Source organism: Chelonia mydas, chromosome 8 (genome assembly GCF_015237465.2).
Source record: "Chelonia mydas isolate rCheMyd1 chromosome 8, rCheMyd1.pri.v2, whole genome shotgun sequence".
In the NCBI taxonomy this organism is placed as follows: domain Eukaryota; kingdom Metazoa; phylum Chordata; order Testudines; family Cheloniidae; genus Chelonia; species Chelonia mydas.
In genome coordinates, this window is record NC_057854.1 from 70,653,352 (window position 1) to 70,666,982 (window position 13,631).

At 42.2% G+C, this 13,631-nt stretch overlaps 1 protein-coding gene across 8 annotated transcripts in view; it reads left to right on the forward strand.

The window, feature by feature from the left end:
• The window catches only part of DPYD (dihydropyrimidine dehydrogenase), a 558,093-nt gene that overhangs the window by 202,039 nt on the left and 342,423 nt on the right, over nucleotides 1-13,631 (forward strand). The gene's annotated exons all lie outside the window — the stretch shown is intronic.

Sequence of the window (13,631 nt, forward strand, 5' to 3'; positions counted from 1 at the left end):
CCAGGGGAGGGACACAGCTAGTGGATTTCTGATTGCATGGATCCACTATCCAAATTTTCCCTTGAGAGGAAGGAAAAGGGTGGCAGATGCTACTCTAACTTATGAGCTGCTGTAGTGGCCATGGAGATGCTGTGTCAAATTCATGGTCTCAGGTGATATGAAGGATTCCATCTCTTCTGATCATTTGTACAAGACCTGCATACCTGGGCTCTGCAAAAAGAAGAGAGGGTGTCACTCTATATGAATAAAATGTGTGCTTATATAATGTTTACACCCTGTATATTTTATAATTAACCCCATGATTACAGGTTTCAGAGTGGTAGCTGTGTTAGTCTCTAAGGTGCCACAAGTACTCCTCGTCCCCCCCCCCCCATGATTACAGAATCAGTCGTGATCTTTTATATATGATGACCCATTTAATGGACCATATTTATAAATAGAGGGTGAAATTTTGGTCCCCTCCACAAAGCCTGGGAAAAAGGCCAACGCACAGGTCAAAGGATAGAATCTTTATTCCCCCTCCCTGAGAGCATCTGATTGTGTATCTGCATGGGCAGGCTTTGCCTTTAGTACAGCTCATAGGCTTCATGTCCCCTTTGCACTGTTTATGGTCAAAGGATCTATCTGCAAAGGCCATTGGCCTACTCCCTCAACCTGTCTGCACATCTCCTTTCATGCTCCTGCTAAGACATGTCATGGAGTTTCTGTGACCCCTCTGTGTTCTATTTTGAACTGCCTTTCTCCTCTGCTTCCAAAGCAACAGACACACATTGATTGAGTTAAAGTTTGGGCCTGCTAGAGTGGTATCAGGAGGACTTGGACCAGAATGCTCATCTAGTGGACTAGACCAATGACAGCCAATGACAGTTTGTAACTTTTTGTCTTACCTTTATATTGAATGACTGGATCATAACAATCAAGGGACAATATAATCAGCTCTTTAATGACTCTGGCCCGTATGCATAAAACTATAACATTTGCTGCAAGACATAAGGCTTACATAAAAAAAATAGATTAAACGCTTGTCAAGTATATGATAGATATAATAGTGAAATATTACTGTTTAGAAACGAAATGCAAGTATATCTGTTAAAAATTAATTTGTCTTTCCCTTTAGTCTTAATGCCATGATTAATAGGAGGGAATTATGGCTTGATAGATTTTGCTAAATATCTGCCATTCTTCTTCAAAAATCTTTAGAAATCTATTAAAAAAAGCTCAGTGCTGGCACAATGATTGATGCTAAAACTGCAGGACAGAATGAATAGCTCAGAATGGCTTTCACCACAGTGTTTTAAGTTTTGTTTAAAGTGATGTATTAGTATATCTGAAGCCCTAACACAATAAAGTGATGCTGTGTAATTCTGCGTAGTAGTTTTAAAATTTACTGAAATGCACCTTTTTGTATTGTCTTTTCTACATACAATTTCTTTATTTTTAGCAATCTGAAAATATAGCTATTGTTGATATTTTACAACTTAATAAGATTTTAGATTTATTGCAGTTTGTTTTTTTTTGATGACTTTGTATACACTATAGTAATCATAACTAGCAGTAGTATGCCATCATATTTGTAATAAATATTGACTTTAGCACTGACAGTTTAATTTCTACCAGGTAAGACAGAAGAGCTCTTTAGTATTTGAGTTGTAGAAATCTTGGAAGATACTCAGCTTATTCAATAGAAAGAAATATCAGTACTAGCAGTTCTGTGTCACTGAAATTTAAAAAAAAGCAGTACATGCAACAGTACAAGTACTGAAGGAATCTTAAGTCATTACCAGTAACACAAATGGGTCCTGATTCTGGAAACATTTAAGTGTGTGTGTACATTTATTTACATGAATGCTTACAAAATGTGTATTTTAGACAGGCAACATGTGGGGATATTAATGTGAGCTGCACATCAATGGTACTTCTCATGCACTGTGTAAAAGTTTTTTTTTCCCCTAGTGTCTTATTTACTAAAAACTACATTGTGCTTGAAACCAAGTTTCACAGTTTTTGCATAGAATTAATCTGAGGATAATATATGTAATTCATTACAAGATAAAGTAATAATAAAAAGGCACACTATTCAGTTTGCTGAGATGAAGACTAATTTGCAGTATAGCAGGAATGCAAATTAAAATGGGAAAATACATGGGTATGACGTATGTCCCTTTTGTGTTTCTGTACGGTGACTAATCTGTTCATACGGCAGATAAAACTCACTAACGTAAAATATTTGTCTTGCATATTTTAAAACACAAAATATGGAACCTCCCACCTATTGCACTTTTCGTATTCCCCTCCCCATTTTTGTAACTATATACCTCATTTTAAAAAAGATACTGTAATCAAATAAAAAAAGATAAATGCATTTAAATAAAAAGAATCTAGATCCTGACAGTTAAATGTGAAACCGGACAACATTTAATGTTATACACTCTGTGTTTGTGATATAGAATGTGTATGTTGTGTGCAGTTACCAAGGTAACAATTGCAGCTAGAGAGTAGTGCGGAATAAAAACTCACTGTGATAAATGAAGGGAGTGTCAAGAGCTCAGGTTAGACCTTCTGCTGCACAGGTCAAAATTATATTAATGTCTGTCTCTCCCTTCATTCTCCCCCTCCTCCCCATTACCTAGTTGTTTTTAAAATCATGAAATATTTATATTTCTTGGAATGCAAGTTACGTGGAACGCTGCACTGTAGAGTATAGTGACAGTAAATACAGGTAGAGCTATATGAATATGAAACCCACAGAATGTACTAAAATATACTTCTTTCTCAACCTTTAAGTACCTTTTTAGGCTTGGAGCAAAAGTGAAGTGCAATTTATTTGACTGTTATTTATTGATGTATTAGTAAGAAGTCTAACAAATAATATATTTCTGATTAATATTATTGAGTTTAAAATTAATTTTTCACGGTTTCCAATGAATTATTCTGAACAGAACAGCAGAACCTAAATAAAAAAGTGGATTATTTCTATACTTAAATACTGTCTGGACCATGTTCTGCCCTGACTCTCTTCTCCTTACCCCATGGAGGCTTTGACCCTCTTTAAGGATATCTTCTGATTGTTGTTACAGCATGAAGCAATTGGGAAAGGAGATTTAATAGAACATTTTCCTAGAGGCAAGTTATTTGCGGGTAGTTGCTATTAGATAGATTTGATAGTGGCTTCTCTGACTTTAAGTGTTCACAGGGAAACTGGATTGCTATTCTGATACTTACGTCACCTCCTGAGGTTACCCATCAAAATGAGAACTGAGCATTACTCTCTGTTAATTTTTTTTTTATTTGTCTTGATGAAACCATTTGTCTTAAGGATTGCTTTCATTCTTAATCTGAAATCAAATTGAAGTCTAAAAAGACTGAGTAAAATATAAAATCGTGCGGCTTGTTTGAAGTGATAGGCAGGATTTAATGCCCCAGCACAGGATGTGGATCCGGGGACTTCAGATTTCTCAATCCGGTACTGACACAGACTCTTTCTGAGTTCTTGGACAAGTCACTTCAACTATCTGGATGAAATTCTGGCTCTATTGAAGTCAATGGGAGTTGTGATATTGACAGGGCCAGGATTTCACCTTCTGTCTCAGTTATCCAGCTTGTAAAACAGATATAATGATATTCACTTAACTACTTGACAGAGCTGAGGATTGCTAACATTTGTAAAGTGCTTTGAAGATAAGCAGTATATGTTTTCTAAATATTATTTAGGCTTACAGAATTTGAGTAGTCTTTGTGTGAGGCCTTGGGCCTCAATTTTGTAGGCACTTACTGATCACAAATGTGTGCAGAATTAGTGGTTTAATTTCTGCTGGTGAAAAAAAAAAGTGGTCAGTTTTAAGTAACTGCTCTAGATATGAACTCTGGAAAAGCCTTTATTTCCTGGACCATATATTGCTAGTAAATAAAACTACTTGAGTGAGAATAAAATTTTACAACTTCAGGAAGGCTACAGATACCTGTACTTTGCTTAATATTTTAGGTAATTAAAATTAATCCACATTGTTATTTTTACTTTAATAATATGTTCAAATGTACCTTAATAATGCACTCCTGCCTACAGCATTCATTCAGACAAGCTCCAATGGAAATTTATTGGAATGTGTGAGGATAGTACAATCAGCTCTTAAAATTCACTGGCTTTATTACCTGGCAAATATATTTATTGTCAGTTGGTGAGCTACTAACAAAACAATATTAGAATAATTCAGTTATGTGCTAAAATATTTCAAGCTAAAATATATAAATATTTCTAGCTGAAGTCTGCTCTAATAGCTGCTTGGCATTATATTACTGTTAATGAAGTGTTAAAAAAGCACAGTTTTAAAAACTTTTTAATCAAGGTATCTTCACCTCCTGTTAAGTATGGGTCTCCAGATACGTGCACTACACAATGGTGAAGTTGAAGCTTAGGTTATTTACTAACAATTGAATCCTTTCAAGTGTCTCCTTACTTTTCACAGATTTTTGGAATCAGTTATTTTGTTGCTGAAGAGGTGGTCATGAAATTGAGGGTGGGTAATTAAATAGGACTGCTAATCATCCCAGAAGGTGTATTGCTGTGTAGGTGTACTGGGACTCCCAATTATGAATCCAATCTATTATATACTTCAGTTTATATTAGGGGTTATTAGAGCTGCAGTTCTAGTTTAAAGTTGAGATCCATCTTCCATTCTATCCCCATTTTTCCATAACTTTCCCAAACAAATTACTGGTCTCAGTCCAAAAATAAATTTGAGCAAAATAGTCATCTTTGAATGATGCATGCATGGGGAGAAAGAAAATCTTCTATACTTTCCACTAAGGAATATGGTATTCAGAGAACTCAGAAGTTGTTGAAATGAGAATTGTTAAATTTGACTTATTTTGTAGATTTCGTTAAGACTTGAACCATAGGGCCCCTTAAACTGCTCTAAGGGCTTATAGTAGCTTTAACTTTTTAAATCACACTAAGAACTTAGTGTGGTATAAACAGTTTATTCAGCTTCTAGAGATTCAGTTAAGGACAACACAGCATTCAAGAGGCCTTACATAAGGAAAACAGCCGGTTTTAGGCGGTATCAAGCTAATTAACTCCAGAACAAGAGACTTACAAGCATGGCTTGGTAAAGCCAACAGAATTTATAAACTCTGAAAACTGAATGGCCTGGCTTTAATTTCCCCATCCCACACTTGTATAGATTTTGTTGTTGAAGTATATTGTTGTTCTTAAGGTGCCTTAAGAAAGTCTACCAGCTTTCAAATTCAAGAAAATGAATTGTACATATGTTGTTTTCTTTTGTAATACAATAGAGTGTAAACTCTTTGTTAGAATGTTTGGGTTCCATTTTTAAAAAGCTAGCTGGGTATTTTATTTATGTGCAGTGCTGGAGAGGAGCCAGTGGTTGCGGTAGGGAAAGATAGGATAGAGGTCCTGGAAGCCAAATTTAGTCTGCTAGGTAAGAGATTAAAGTCCAGGGCCTTTATGGTAACATTCTCTCAGATGCTTCCAGTTCCACATGCAGGGTCAGTTAGGCGGAACTGCAGGGTCTCAATGTGTGGCTAATATGATGATGTTCAGAGGAGCGATTTAGGGCATGGCTACACTTGCAGGTGTAGAGCGCTGTGAGTTAAATCTGCCTTTGTACAGCGCAGTAAGGAAAGCGCTGCAGTCTGTCCACACTGACAGCTGCAAGCGCACTGGTGTGGCCACATTTGCGGCACTTGCAGTGGCATTGGGAGCAGTGCATTACGGGCAGCCATCCCACAGAGCACCTCTTCCCATTCTGGCGCTGTGGCTTGTGGAAGGGGGTGGGGAGTGCGGGGCATTCTGGGTCCTGTCCCAACACCCCGTGATGCGTCAGTTCGCATCCCACCATTCCCTTTGCTTCCGTCCACATTTGGCGCCATATTTCAACGGTTTTTGTACTGCACACTCTGTCTTCCCTTTTGGTTTGCGGAAATGGAGCCCAAACGGCCGAGGAGTATGCTGATGAGTCTCGCCAGCACGTCACGTTTGGCAGTTGAGTTATTCCTTATGATCCAAAGTGACAGTGAGGACTTGAGTAACGCATATGATACGAGTTTGCTTGGGGCATTCACGGACATGCTCACCACCGTGGAATGCTGCTTTTGGGCTCGGGAAACAAGCACTGAGTGGTGGGATCACATGGTCATGCACGTCTGGGATGACGAGCAGTGGCTGCAGAACTTTTGGATGAGAAAAGCCACTTTGTGAGGCTTTCGCCCCCACCCTGCGACACAAGGACATGAGATTGAGAGCTGCCCTGATTGTGGAGAAGCGGGTGGCTATTGCAGTCTGGAAGTTGGCAACTCCAGACCGATCAGATGCTAACCAGTTTGGAGTGGGGAAGTCGACCATTGGAATTGTGTTGATGCAAGTTTGCAGGGCCATTAATCGCATCCTGCTCAGAAGAACCATGACTCTGGGTAAGGTGCATGACATTTGTGGCTGGCTTTGCACAAATGGGTTTCACTGACTGCAGAGGAGCGATAGATGGCACGCATATTCCAATTCTGGCATCAGCCCACCTAGCCTCCGAGTACGTTAATCGGAAGGGGTATTTCTCAATGGTTCTTCAGGTGCTTGTGGATCACCGTGGGCATTTCGTTGACATTAACACAGGCGGGGCTGGAAAGGTGCATGACGCACGCATCTTTCGGAACACTGGCCTGTTCAGGAATGTGCAAGCCTGGACTTTTTTCCCAGACCAGAAGATCACCATAGGGGAAGTCGAAATGCCCACTGTGATCCTTGGAGACCCCGCTTATCCTTTAATGCCATGGCTCATGAAACCCGACACAGGGAGCCTTGACAGCAGCAAGGAGCGGTTCAACAACAGGCTGAGCTGGTGCAGAATGATTGTGGAGTGTGCTTTTCGATGTTTAAAGGGCCGCTGGCGCTCTCTATATGGGAAGCTGGACCTGGCCGATGACAGCATCCCTGCGGTTATATACGCATGCTGTACCTTCCATAGCATTTGTGAAGGGAAGGGTGAAAGATTCAACTCAGGCATGGAACTGAAAGGTTCAACACCTGGAGGCTGAATTTGAACAGTCAGAGAGCAGGGCTATTAGAGGGCCCCAACACGGGGCTGCAAGGAATAGGGATGCCTTGAGGGAGCAATTTGAGGCTGAAAGCCACCAGTAATGTCTGGTGTCTTGCACGGGAGTGAAGTGTAGTGGTTCCAATGTTAGTAGGAATCTGTGTTTGCTACGCTGACTTGCAGTGGCTGTTGCTTTCCTGGGCTAAGGTATCTTTTACTTTATGCAATAATAAAGAATGTTTTCAAAGCCAAAAAATCCATTTATTGAAAAGAAAATGCATTTATTGAAAAGAGACACAACTGCTTGGGAAACAGAAAGGGCAAGGGGGTGGGGAATGGTACAATCACAGATTTGTGTATTTCCTGTCTGGAGTGCTGTGCAATGAGTGCTGCACTTCAGGATGGCTATACTGCATGGTGATGGCGGTTGAGTGCAGTGAGTAAGGGTCATAGTTTTCAGGGCTGGGTGGTGAAGCTACAGGTGTTGGAGGCAGCTGGTGGCGGTAAGAAACCGGATGTTGGGGAAAGTGTGTTGGAGGTGACATGGGGGCACAAGGGAAAGAGTTTTGGGAAAAGGACTGTTGGGGTGGGGCAGGTGCAATAGTGCTCCACCTGCATTGTAACGAGTGCCCATATCGAGTCTGCTTGGTGCTCCATGATGCTTATCAGCCGCTCCGTGCTTTCGTGCCGGCCATCCGCATTCTGCTGGCAGACCCTCCTTTCGCTCTCCCGCCACTCCTGCACTTTTTGATTTTTATTACTTGAATGCTGCATTACTTCATGCAGCGTCTTCCTTGCTTCCACATGGCCTCTTCCTAATTCTTTGGAGTCTTTTGGCTGGTGATAACACGGACGGCTGAGATCTCAAGGTTGCATCTGTAAAGGCAAAATGCAACACTTAACAGAGGCAGCATTGTTCACACCAGAGAGAGCAATGATTCCCCCATACTTAAGGGCAAACGCAGTCTACACAATAGCATAATTTGCCCGTCCCAAAGCGAGTGCACATAACCCATGGGAGCCCCAAAATGGTGAGTAAGCACAGGGTGAAGCGTGACTGACTGTTTCACGGCTGTACTGTCCTCTTGGTTTCTGTGCCTTGGGGAGAGTGAACAGCGGCAAGGGGCCCCTATACTGAATACTGTTCCCACATTGTCCACAGGAGTTCATCCTGGAAGATATCTCGCTGCTGAGGATGACCTGGGATGCAAGGGAGGGTCTTCTACTGCAATGGGGCTTCCGCCCTGGCCCATATGCAGTTTGTCTGTGTGCAGCAATGGTCCTACACCCCTCACGGCACAGTGGCATGGGCAAGTTAGCCTGCCTGGGACAAGGACCACAGTGGCTCTCCCGAGAAATCTGCACAAGCACATTGCCCAAGTTCAGGATGAGACCTTTGAAGAGATCACTGAGGCCGATTACCGCGATGTGAGAGAGTACATCAATGCCCTATTCCGCATCTAGGCATGCATGCAGCCATAACCCTCCTCGCCCCAAGAGCCCGCACTAATAACTTCCTTCCCAAAATGAAAACCGCTTACTGGGCACCTCCTCTGGTGTTTGTCCTTCCCCAAGCACCGGCCGCTGTGACTGGCTACCTTCCTCCTGGCTTGAGAACAGCTCCTGGCTGCATGCATCTAGGGATGCTGGAGTCTTCCTCCACCTCAGCACCCTCCCCCCCACTTTGCTCCTCCTCCTGCCTTGTTGCACTGGGCTCTGAAGTGTCCATGGTGGTCCCCGGAGTGGAGGTGGGGTCGCCCCAGGTATTGCATCCAGCTCTTTGTAGAAATGGCAGGTCGCGGGGGCAGCACCAGAGCGGCTGTTTGCCTCACGGGCTTTGTGGTAGGCATTCCACAGCTCCTTCACTTTAACCCTGCACTGCAGTGCGTCCCGGTCATGGCCCTTTTCCATCATATCCCTTGATATCTGCCCAAAGGTATCCTCGTTCTTACAGCTGGAGCGCAGCTGGGACTGGACAGCTTCCTCCCCCCAAACACTGATGAGGTCCAGCACCTCGCCATTGCTCCATACTGGGGCTCGCCTGGCACATGGAGGCATGATCACCTGGAAAGATTCGCTGATGGCATGAGCAGACAGGAAGGGATATTTTAAAATTCCCAGAGAATTTAAAGGGCGGGTCTGATGGTTCGTCACCTGAGGGCAGGGCAGTAGAGTTCAGAGTGATGACCAGAGTGGCTAGCACAGGCATTGTGGGTCACTTCTGGCGGCTGATCAGAGTGCACTATAGGACCAGGGCGTCCACACTAGCATTGCGGCGCTCCAGCAGGGACGCAGCAAACGTTATTCCACTCGCCGAGGTGGAGTACCAGGAGCACTTTAGCCGCAGAGTCAGAGCGCTTTACGTGCCTTGCCAGTGTGGACAGGTAGTGAGCTAGTGCACCTGGGGCTCCTTTATTGTGCTGTAACTTGCAAGTGTAGCCAAGGCCTAGGAACTGGGGAACTTTTTAGAAAAGGAGGAGCCTGTACAGGAAGGGTGGGCTCCACCTAAACCAGAAGGGAACCAGATTGCTGGCATGTAAAACTAAAAGGTTTGTAGAGGAGTTTTAAAGTAAGGGTTAGGGAAGGCCGATAGGTGGAAAGGAGCACATGGTTTGGACAGAGACATCCCTCAGGGGAGGATTTATTACAGGGATGCCATATATCCTAGTAAAAAGGAGAGGATAGAAGTTGGTAAAGTACAGGTAGAAGCTGAAGACGAACAGTCAAATGAAAGATGAATAGTCACATGAAGGCAGCCAACTAAATATTGATGAATTTTATAAGTGGTTGCACGGAACTGCAAGAAGTCTAAATATTAAGATGGGTGAATTTGAGTGTCTGGTGGAATGGTGATAATCAATGGGCCATGGTAACACCAGGGTACAAAATATATAGGATGACAGAGTAGGTTCTTCTGGTCGTGGAGTGGCACTATATGTGAAAGAAAACATAGAGTCCAATAAAGTAAAAACATTAAATGAATCAAACAATACTGTAGAATCCCTATGGTTAGAAATTTCATTCTTGAATAATAAGAGTATAGCAGTAGGAATATACTACCAACCACTTGATCAGGATGGTGATGGTAACTGTGAAATGCTCAGGGAGATTAGAGAGGCTACAAAAACAGAAAAAGCAAAAATAATGAGGGATTTCAATTATCCCCCATTGACTGGGATGGGATGCAGAGATAAAATTTCTAGACAGCATTAATGATTTCTTCTAGGAGCAGCTAGTCCTGGAACCCACAAGGGGGGAGGCAATTTTTGATTTAGTATTAAGTGGCACACAGGATCTTGTCCAAGAGGTGGATATAGTCGAACTGCCTGGTAATAGTGACCATAATGTAATTAAATATAACATCCTTGGGGGAGAGGGGGGAAATACTAAAGAAACCCTCCACAGTAGCATTTAACTTCAAAAAGGGTAACTACAAAAATGTGGAAGATATTTAAATGAAAATTAAAAGGAACAGTAGCGAGTTAAATGCCTGCAAGTTACAAGGAAACTTTTAAAAAAACACCATCATGGAGGCTCAAACTATATGTTATACCCCAAATTAAAAAACATCAGCATAGGACCAAAAAAAGAAATACCGTGGCTAAGTAAAGTAAAAGAGGCAGCTAGAGACAAAAATACATCTTTTAAAAATTGAAAGTCAAATCTTGCTGAGGAAAACAGAAAGGAACATAAACTCTGGCATGTCAAGTGTAAAAGTATAATTAGGCAGGCAAAAAAGAAATTTGAAGAGCAACTAGCAGAAGGCACAAAAACTAACAGCAACAATTTTTTTAAGTACATCGGAAGTAGGAAGCCTGCCTAACAATTTGAGGGGCCACTGGACAATCAAGGTGCTAAAGGAGCATTCAAGGAAGAAAAGGCCATTGTGGAGAAGCTAAATTAATTCTTTGCATCGATCTTCACTGCAGAGGATGTGAGGAAGATTCCCACATCTCAGCCATTCCTTTCAGGTGACAAATTTGAGGAACTCTCACAGATTGAAGTGTCTGTAGAGGAGGCTTTGGAACAAAATAATGAATTAAACAGCAGTAAGTCACTAGGACCAGATGGTGTTCACCCAAGAGTTCTGAAGGAGCTCAAATATGAAACTGCAGAACTGCTAACTGTGATATGTGACCTGTTGCTTAAATCAGCTTCTGTACCAGATGACTAGAAATTACCTAATGTGATGACTTAAAAAAAAAAAAAAAGACTTCAAATGTGATCCTAGCAATGATAAACCATTTAACTTCAGTACCAGGTAAATTAGATGAAATTATAGTAAAGACCAGAATTGTCACACACACACATATGAATGTGATATCTTGGGGAAGAGTCAACACAGCTTTTTTAAAGGGAAATCATGTCTCACCAGTCTATTAGAATTCTTTATGGTCATCAGCAAACTTGGACATGGAGGATCCAGTGGATATAGTGTACTTGGACTTTCAGAAAGCCTTTGCAAGGTCCCTCACCAAAGGCTTTTAAACAAATTAGGCAGTCATGGGATAAGAAGGAAGGTCCTCTCACGGATCAGTAACTGGTTAAAAGATAGGAAACAAAGCATAGGACTAAATGGTCAGGTTTCACAGTAGAGAGAGGTAAATAGCAGGGTCCCCCAAGAATCTGTACTGGAACTAGTGTTGTTCAACATATTCCTAAATGATCTGAAAAAGGGGGTGAACAGTGAGGTGGCAAAATTTGCAAATGATACAAAATTACTCAAGATAGTTAAGTCCAAAGCTGACTGAAAAGAGTTATAAATGAATCTCACAAAACTGAGTCATGGGGGAAGAAAATGACGGATGAAATTCAGTGTTGATAAATGCGAAGTAATGCACATGGAAAACATAATTCCACATATACAAACAAAATGAGAGAGTCTAAATGGGCTGTTACCACTCAAGAAAAAGGTCTTGGATTCATTGTGGATTGTTCTCTGGAAGCATTTGCTCAATGTGCAGTGGCAGTCAAAAAAGCTAACTGAATGTTAGGAGCCATTAGGAAAGGAATAGATAATAAGAGAGAAAGTTTGATAATGCCACTAAATAAATGCATGGGACACCCACATCTTGCATGCTGTGTGTCATTCGGGTCACCCCATTCCAAAAAAGAGATATTAGAATTGGAAAAAGTGCAGAGAAGGGCAACACAAATGATTGAGTGCATGGAACAGCTTCCCTATTAAGAGAGATTAAAAAGACTGGGAGCGTTCAGCCTAGAAAAGAGAGGCAACTGGGGGGGGGCAGGATATGAGAGAGGTCTATAAAATCATGAATAGTGTGGCAAAAAGTGAACAGGGAAGTGTTATTTACCCCTTCACATAACACAAGAACCAAGGGTCGCTCAATGACATAGGTTTAAAACAATCATAAGGAAGTACTTCTTTACACAATGCACTGTCAACCTGTGGAGTTCATTGCCAGAGGATGTTGTGAAAGCCAAAAGTATAACTGGGTTCAGAAAAAGAAATAGATATGTTCATGGAGGACAAGTCTATCAATGACTATTAGCCAAGATGGTCATGGTGTGTCCCTAAACTTCTGACTGCCAGAATCTGGGACTGGATGACATGGGCTGTGATAAATTGCCCAGTTGTGTTCATTCCCTCCAAATCATCTGGCACCGACCCTGCTGGAAAACAGGATACTGGGCATAGGCGCCAACTTCCCCTCAGCCTGGTGGGTGCTCGACTCCCCCGCCACCCCTGCCCCGCCTCTTCCTGCCCCTCCACCATCCTCGGTGGGGTGGCAGGAAGCGCTGGGAGGGAGGGGAAGGAGTGGGGATGCGGCGCGCTGGGGTTGGGGGGGGAGAAGGGAGGCGAGGAGTGGGGAGCTTGGCTGCCAGTGGGTGCAGAGCACCCACTAATTTTTCCCCATGAGTGCTCCAACCCTGGAGCACCCACGGAGTCAGCGCCTATGATACTGGGCTGACCCAACATGAGAATGGCCATGTTCTTATGATTCTTACGAATTAACTACAGTTTGGAATATGTTTTCTCATTTTAGATTTTTAACTACTAAAAACAATAAAACTACCCAAAACAATTTTTCATTTTAATTCAGTTTTGTTCATTTTTAAAATAAATTAATTTTAGCTGTTCTGGAATTATAGTAGATTATGGGAAGCATTGTTGCTGTGATTTTCCCCAACACTTTATGTTGGTTTATGTGTCAGATGTGCTGCTAAGAATAGTAAATCTAGAGATGAAATGAGCTGCCTAATCCAGATTTGCAATTCACACTATTCACTATTTTTCCCCCAAGAACTGTGCCTCATTCAGAGAACAGTATGACAGTGCTCACTTAGTGAGTTTTATTCAATGTTTTGTTTTATCCTCAGTGTTCAGTCTGTGGCCCCACGCTGCACACTATTCAAACTTTGCTCTGAAGATGGAACAGGTTGAGTCAGGACAGTGAGAGCACAAGAAAAACAGGCTTCCTGTTCTCAATTCAGGGCCTAGGCCCAGACCCGGTATGGCATGGAGAAGTCAGAAATTGCGATTGCAGGGAAAATCCTGCTCAGCCCCCCTGCAGCCTTGGGCTGGAAAATGCCCAATGAAGATGGAAACTTTGTGGAAAGTCT